This window comes from Heterocephalus glaber, unplaced genomic scaffold (assembly GCF_053883595.1).
Source record: "Heterocephalus glaber isolate CG9 unplaced genomic scaffold, H.glaber_assembly_v1.0 deba00001461, whole genome shotgun sequence".
NCBI lineage: Eukaryota > Metazoa > Chordata > Mammalia > Rodentia > Bathyergidae > Heterocephalus > Heterocephalus glaber.
In genome coordinates, this window is record NW_028258308.1 from 48,890,366 (window position 1) to 48,898,601 (window position 8,236).

The 8,236-nt window shown below is 38.5% G+C and overlaps 1 pseudogene; it reads right to left on the minus strand.

Annotated features, from left to right (window-relative positions):
- Window positions 1–5,554: 5,554 nt before the first annotated feature.
- Window positions 5,555–6,749, minus strand: LOC101714518 (N-acetyllactosaminide beta-1,3-N-acetylglucosaminyltransferase 2-like; annotated as a pseudogene).
- Window positions 6,750–8,236: the final 1,487 nt, after the last annotated feature.

Genomic DNA, 8,236 nt, shown 5'->3' on the forward strand with positions numbered 1-8,236 from the left:
AGAACGCAAGTACTCATGGGTTCATTTCCTTCTCTCTGCTCATCAGAGATTTAGGGTCTTACGGGACTGTTGTTCCTCAGACTCTCACATCATGAGGTCCCTGCTCACATCAGCCCTTTTTAAGGAATTGTTTTACTGTTCCTGAATGTTCTCCATCTGTTGTCCACCCTTGTTAAATTGTGTGCTATTGATGCTATGTTTTCTAAAGTTGAAAACTGCTCTTTAACTATAGGAAAAACGTTATTCATATTATTAGGAAATGCATGATAGAATATTTAGAGGAAATTGTCATAAAGTTTTCAACAGATATGGGAAACAGAGAGAGGGAGAAATGGTAGAGTATAAGGGGATGCAATATTAATAATGAGTGAGTCTAGTTAATTGTATCTGAGATTCATTATACTACAATTTTCATGATAATTTATGTAAACTTGAAATTATAGCCAAAGCATACCATCCTGCCGCAGGGCCTCAAAGCCTTACTATATCTTATTATAAACAATGAATTTAGCCCATCTTTAAGAGGTGAAAAGTCTTAACAGCTCCAGCAAAGTCCAACTCCAAACTCTCCTCTGCTACTCAAAGTAGATGCTTAGTTATGAACCTGTGTAACACAAAATAGCTAAATGCCGGTGATATATAATGTACATGATAAACATTCCCATTCCAAAAGGAAGGAATAAAGAAACACAGCAAAGTAAGACTAAAACCCAGGAGGGAAAACCGTAAATCCTGAAGTTCTATGTCCAGCATCTGGGCCAAGATGTGTTGTGATGCAAGCTCCAGAGGGCTTGGGCAGCCCTGACTTTCTGATATTGCCAGCTGTAGCCTACAAGGTCTCTTTCTTGGGGTGCCTCAGTACACAGCCATGGCTTTCCTCAGCAGATTTGACTCATTCCTGAGGTCTCCAATTTCCTGGGCTCTTCACTGCACTTTTACTTTCAGTATTATAGTCTCACACACTGCCCTCTGAGAGTGCCTACACAATGCCTGGCCTCCCAGGCCTTCTGAAATCTGTTCGGAAGCCTCCATGACCCCATAACTCTTGCATTTGGATACCTATATAACCAGCACCACATCAATGATGCCAAGGTCTGCTGTCAGTTATAGCAGTAGCCAGCCCTCCTTGGAGCATGCATGCAGCCTTTGAGAGTCTCAGAATCTAAGCACTGTGAAAAGAATCCAGAGAACCAATTCCATAGGTGCCCTTCCCAAGCAGGAGGCCAGGGGATACACTTCATTAATGAAATGTTACAGTTTCACACTTTTAATCTGAAAGATGGGGTTTTTCTGATTCCTAAGATGCTTCTAAGCCATCTTTCCTACAGTCCTGGTGCAAACTACTTGGTTTCTTTTTAATGCAGATATTTTTTCAACATCAATGGTTTTCTTTGCCCCAACTTTTCAGGAACGTCCTTTTGAGCAAAACAGAAAATGATTCAAACAGTGTAGTTCTGCCATTTACTCCTGATTTTCACTGGAGATTAAGCTAAAAGCAATGCTGGGCCAACTCAACATTTCTTCGGTTAGATTAATTAGTCTACTGCAAATTAATCTCCATCTCCAACTATGTCTCCAGACATGAGCAAAATGGAGCCAATTTTTCTGCCAGAGCATAACACATGACCTGGAGTCCAGCTGTCAATGGAGTCCTTGTTCCTAACCGAAACCTCCTTAGCCTGGCCTCCTGAAACTGTGTGCTTTTCTAGCAGCATGCTGGCCTTCAAATATCTGATGAGAATCTCCCATCAAACTCAGCTCACAACATGCTAGGTCTACCAGGCATCTCCAAAACTTTCCAAATTCCCTTTGAGAACTAGGACTCTAGGCTTCTGTATCGCATGGTCAGATACAGTCATAGCAATGATCCCTCTACTCTGGTACTAGTATCTGTCTTATCACTTTCTTGTCATTGGATAATATACCCAACAACCACACATCAAAAGGCTGAGGTTTATTTAGACTTATGATTTCAGTCCACACTCTGAAGACTCCCAGCCAAGAACAGGATGGCAGTTTGATAGGGCAGAATAAAGGTGCTCAACTAATAAAAGCCATGAAGCAAAGAGAAGAAAAGAATGCAGAGATGAGAATGCACCCTTTCAAGTCATAACCCCAGTGATCTGCCATGCCCCAGCTCCAAACATGAGAAATTAGGAGTCATTTTAGATCAAAACCATAATAACAACTCAATCATTTTTTAACTCAGTAATTTTTAAACAAATAACTGCATGATAATGTTGATCTGAATTTATTTTATTATTGCATATGAAAAAACTGAATCTGTGATATCATTTTAAATAGTAAAGCCAGATGAACAACTGGGACATATTTATTCAAATATCACTTTTATGCAATATTACATTCTGAGCCATGCAACGATAAATGAATGAAATAGAACCATGGAAACTGAGAAACTTAGTTGAGATAATGCCTCATATAGTAGAATTAACTTTTTAAAACAAAATCAGGGTGTCTGCAGAGCAAGAATACATATCAATTCAAGAGCATGACCAGGGACCTTGAAGAGGTGTCCTAAATTCAACTGAATGATCTGACCACCTCTTGCTCATGGGCCTCTAGCTGCTGTCACCCTGCACTGGACTCCGGAGCTGTCAACTTCCACAGCAGAGCTGTTGTTCTGTTTCCCTCACATTGAATGATCAGGCTCTACATCTTTCTTCTACACTGCTCTCCTCAGTTATTATAACCTGATAGCTTTACTCATTTACAAAATTTATTGTCTGCAAAACTTTAATCCTTATTTATTGGCACATGTACACATTTGCTGTGTCCTTCTACCATAAACCTATTACTGTATCCAAGCAGAAAATTTCTCTTATTTATATTTCTGCATCATTGCTAAATGCCTGGTACATGACAGACACAGAATAAATACCTATGAATTTGTTATTGTTTTTAGAGGACAAAGTAAGCCTTTCATCTATTTCTTTTTTAAATCAATTTTTCTGGTATATTTGCAATTCAAAAAATCGCATCCATCCTAGGGATTTTGTATCTGTACATATTATATCTTAATTCTTTTTTCCCACTCCCTGCCCCTCCCTACCAACTCCTCTCTGAATTTACAAAACTTTGTTTCCATTTTTTCTTTTCATTCTTTCTTTTTATTCCTGTTACTTTCTTTTTTTCTTTTTTCTTTTTTTTTTTTTTTTTTTTTTTTTTGGTACCAGGGATTGGACTCAGGACCTTGCACTTGCAAGGCAGGTGCCGGAACCACTGAGCTAAATTGCCAGCCCATATTCCCATTTCTTTCCCTCCCTCCTCCCCTTCTTCAATTTTCATTTGAATGGTTTTTTTCCTACTTCTCAATATCTAGTTTCCTTGGGTTTCTCAATCAAGAAAAAAATGTGATATTTAAATGTGTGTCTAATTTATTTCACTTAAAATTATGTCCTTAAAGTGCACCTATCTACCTAAAAATGATTCAAATTTATTCCCATCTATGGCTGTGTAGTAATGCATTGTATATAAAAACCACATTTTCTTTATCCATCCATCTGTTGATGAGCATCTGGGCTGTTTCTGAGCTTTCACTCTCACAAATTGGGCTGCTATAAACATGGCCACACATAAATTGCTGTGGTATGATGAGTTTAAATCTTTTGGGAAGATACCTAGAAGAGGACTACCTGGACCAGATGGAACCTCTAATTTTAATTTTTTGAGGAATTTTCATACTTTTTTCCATAATGGTTGTACCAATTTACACTCTCACCAAAGTTGAAGCCAGGTTCCATTTCCCCACAGTGTCACCAATATTTATTATTATTGATTTCTTGATGATAGCCATTCCATTTGGAGTGAGATGGAGTATCAGTGTTGTTTTAATTTGCAATTCAGGAATGGCGAGTGATGTCAATCACTTTTTTATATATTTATTTGCTGTTTGTACTTCTGCATTTGAGAAGTGTCTATTTATTTCAGATATCCATTTTTGGATAGAGTCTTCAAATTTTAAGGATCTGATTTTTTGAGTTCTTTATATATTCTAGACAGTAGTCCTTTGTCTGAAGAATAGATGGTAATGTTTTTTTCCCACACAGAGAGTTGTCTCTTCATTCTGTTGGCTGTTTCTTTTGCTGTGTAAAAGCTTTGTAATACAATATTGTCTCAGTTGTTGATTGTAATATTTTCTGTGCAATCAGGGTTTTCCTATGAACTTGCTACTGAAGAGAACGAATCCCTGTAATTATCCCACAATTTTTTGAATTTTTTTGCCACATTCACAATCTAATTTTCAAAAGAACAACTCATTTTATTTTCAATGAATTGTTTTGTGTTTCATGTCTCTCATATTCTTAATTTCCTCTGAGCAATTTTAACTTTCTAGGAAGAGAGAAAGTTAGGATTTCGCACCTTTTTTGTTAAACCCAATGACTAGATAAGTATTATTTAGCTAAAACCTCTGCAAAACTTTTTTCCTTTGTGCATGAAGCAAATGTTTCAAGTAATATCAAATTTCATAAATTTCTCCTTTGGTACATTTGTATTTTTTAGTTATTTTAATTCTTCAATATTTATTTTTATGCCCAGTAGGTTATAGACATTTCTTAGGTAAGAGTATTTATCAAGATTTTTAAAGTTTGTTTACTCAATTTAAGTCACTTTGCTTAAATTGGCACTTATCCAAACTAGATTTGCCTTATATAAAAAATTTTATGTCTTCTATATCAAGATTCTTTACATGCACCCAGAAAATGATAGAAGATTCAAGTTCTCCCTGAACAAAGAGAGTGGGTGCATCTTGTTCAGATGTAGTCTTTTTTTTATGTCGTACAGTGACTCTTATTTTATAAAGTTAAGTAATTAATTAACATAAGAAAATACTGATGGGGTGGCAGGAAACTTAGATATAGTCCATTTTCTAAACAATTTTTAAAATTCATCCACATTTCAGCTGGGTGTCATGGCACATGCCTGTAATCCCAGCATTTGGGAGGATGGCCATGACTTCAAGGCCATCCTCAACTACATAGGAAGTTCAAGGCCAGTCTGGACTACATAGTGAGACTCTGTCTCAAAAAAACAAAAACAAAAACAAAACAAACAAGAAAAAACAAAATTCATCCACATCTTATGAAAATAACATAATTCCATTTCACAAAAACCATTGAGATATGAACAACAAGATCTTCGTAGCAAATAAGTTCAATATACCTGAATTACAGATATATCAGTCATTATAATGGAAGTAAGAATATTCTCATATAGAAGAGCAAAACAAAAATAACTTACAGTGGTCAAATTCTAAAAAAATGACTCAGAGGAAAGGGGACAAATTAGAAAATAAAGACCATTAGCCAGTAGAAAGAATAAGAACCAATCACCCTGTCACATTCTCCATAAAAAAATTGTCATCTCCTTTCCCTTGTCACAAAAGTACCAAATTGAAGGGCTTGGAGGCCCTCAAATGGATACTACTTATAAAGGCAATTCTGATGGCTTAACATACAAATTACCTAATGTGAAAATACAATTTGATAACTAATCCAGATATGCCTTTCTATGCAAAATTTAGCGTGTATATAGTTTAGCATTTTAAATGAGCACTTTGCAACCTTGACCAAATATCAGTCATCTCCTGAGGTTTTCTATTATGTATTAAAATCAAATCTACATAGGAACAAATATTATTCCTGTTTTTCTCCTCAAAATCAAATGTCCTGAAGCCTTTGTGTTTCTCTGGAATGAGGGCGAGTTTCTGAAGGCACATTCCAGTATAAACATCATCAATGGGATAGAGATGAACCCGGTCAGTGATGTTGTACAGCCTCAGGGCCAAGTGGCCAGAGTAGAGGAATCCACCTCCCCCTGCATAAGGTGGGTAAACCCCAGAGTAAACAACTTCCAGGATATAGTACTTCAGTTTATAATCTTGATGGGGCCCAGCATTGTGGATCACATCACCTATAAACAAATCTTCAACTTTGCTCTTGGACAAGCTATTCAAGTAATTCAGGATGTAATGGGTGTTCACAAAAACATTGTCATCGCCCGTGAAAATGAACTCAGTGTCTGGGCAGGAAGTACTCACCCACCTGAGAAACAGCACTTCCTTCAGAAGCAAGTTGAAGAAAGTGTCTCTGTAGTTCCACATAAGAATGTCTTGGTGCTTCTCACTCTCAAATTTCAGCATATCTGAAAGGTCTGGATGGTTGTCCTCTGGGGGGGTCTGGCCCAGCAAGAAGACATGCACCACTGTCTTGTTCCCCACATTGGTTTCTCTGCCCCAGGATTCCCGAATTGCTTGTCTTCCAGTGAAATGTGGAGTGAGGGACTTAATAGCTAGCCATAAGAAGGGTTTCTTTACACATTTATTTGGCTGATCTATAATCAAGTGAATAATTTCAACATCTCAAATATAAGAGAAAGTCTTTAAATCTGTCTGGCAAATTGTTAAAATCTGTTATAACTGATGTGACCCTCAGGTCAGGTTCACAATATTTCAGATGGCTTATATTTGAAGACTCATATCCACCCCCCATCTGGTTGGCCAGCATGCTCAAAATGGGATTGTACGGCTTGTTCAGCTTTTCTTGTTCTCTGTTCCAGTATGCCTGGGGAGGACTAGATATCTTCCAGAACTTTTCTTTGGGTATTATTACCTCCCCTTTTCCATTTTTTTCTTGGCTACTGCTTTTGGAGACTTCCACAATCAAATAAATGAAGACGTTTGCCATCATCAGGATATCCAACAGCTTTATTCTTTGACGTCCAACACTCATTTCTCATATCTATCCATCCTGGAGTCTGCCCCTGCATTGAGAGCCCGGTGAGTGTGATTTCCTCACATCTTCACCTCCCAGACTGTCTATCTGCTGCTTGCCCCTTGCCAGCCCTTTCCAGGTTCTTTTCCAGGGGCAGCTCCAGCTAGGCGGGGCGGGGACGGGCAATCGAGGCTACATCCACTTCCTGGCCGCTCCGCGTGGCTCAGCCCGGTGACCAGCCCCGCTCATGCTCCATGCGCTGTGCCCAGCAGGGCGGCTCGCAGGGTCTTAGGCTGGCATGGCTGTGGCTGCCTCCCGCATTTGTTGCTGCAGCGGCAGCCCAGATGTAATTTTCATTCATGCACTCTCATTAAAATCACCAAGTAATGTAAATTTGTATCTGCTCCTTCTGGAATAAATGAAACATGAAAGGTATTCTTGACATTTAATTATGTATAATTATATATTACATAAACATGTGCAAAAGTACAACCTGGAAGAAATATGCACATACACCAGTATTCTGAGGTGATGATGTTAGAATTTCATGTGGGTACACTGTTATCATAGGTATTTTAGTTGAATTTGATCTTGGATGTAGCATATTACAAAATTCATTGGGATTAACAATATAGATTTATGAAAGAGAGATTATATCTTATAGCCCACACTAAGGCTTGTCTCCTTTAAAATGACAATATAGCCTTTCCACATTGTCATATATAATCTTGTGTACCATTAGATTGCAACCTTCACCCAAGTGAGGACCATCAGAGTTTCCCTACAGCCCTCCTGTTCTTTGGTACACCCGAGAGGCCAAGGCAGACTCACTTCTCTTCTAGGTTGTCACCATCTTGTACACCATGGCTGTCATCATCAACTTGGCTGTCATTTTATTCTTCCGTGTGGATCTTTATCTCTAAACACATGCCCATTCTGCTTAGTAACCCCTCCATTGCCATTGGTCGTGTCCTTGAATCGCTCTGTTGCTATCTTCAGCTTCTGCTCCACCACCTTCATGCACTGACCACTCCTATGGAAGCCGTCCCTTGTGGCCTGGAGGACTAGCCTGACTGAATCTTTCATCCCATCTCCTGGTAGACTCCAGCCATCTGTGTCAATCATGACATCCACACAGTCTTCCTAGGCCATTCTCTGAAATATCACTGAGAAGGTGGGTTTAGTTAGAACAGTAATTTATACCTTATTGTTTACCCTGATGGTTATACATGTAATCCTGTTGAAAACACATATACAAATGCAATAGTATTTAGAAGGCACATCATTATTTAATGTTTATTTGCTAAGATGAGCATACTACTTGCAGGACTGAATTTTGAAGAAGACATATTATTTCTTCAGGAGCATGACTAACGTGACCTGCACATTCTAGAAGTAGAGTCCAGCTCTGGATTCAGCCACACCAGCAGAAGGGAGAGAACTCCCCTGCAGTGTGCCTGGTGCTCCGGGCATGTGAAGCCTTACATTTCACATGTGATATGAGA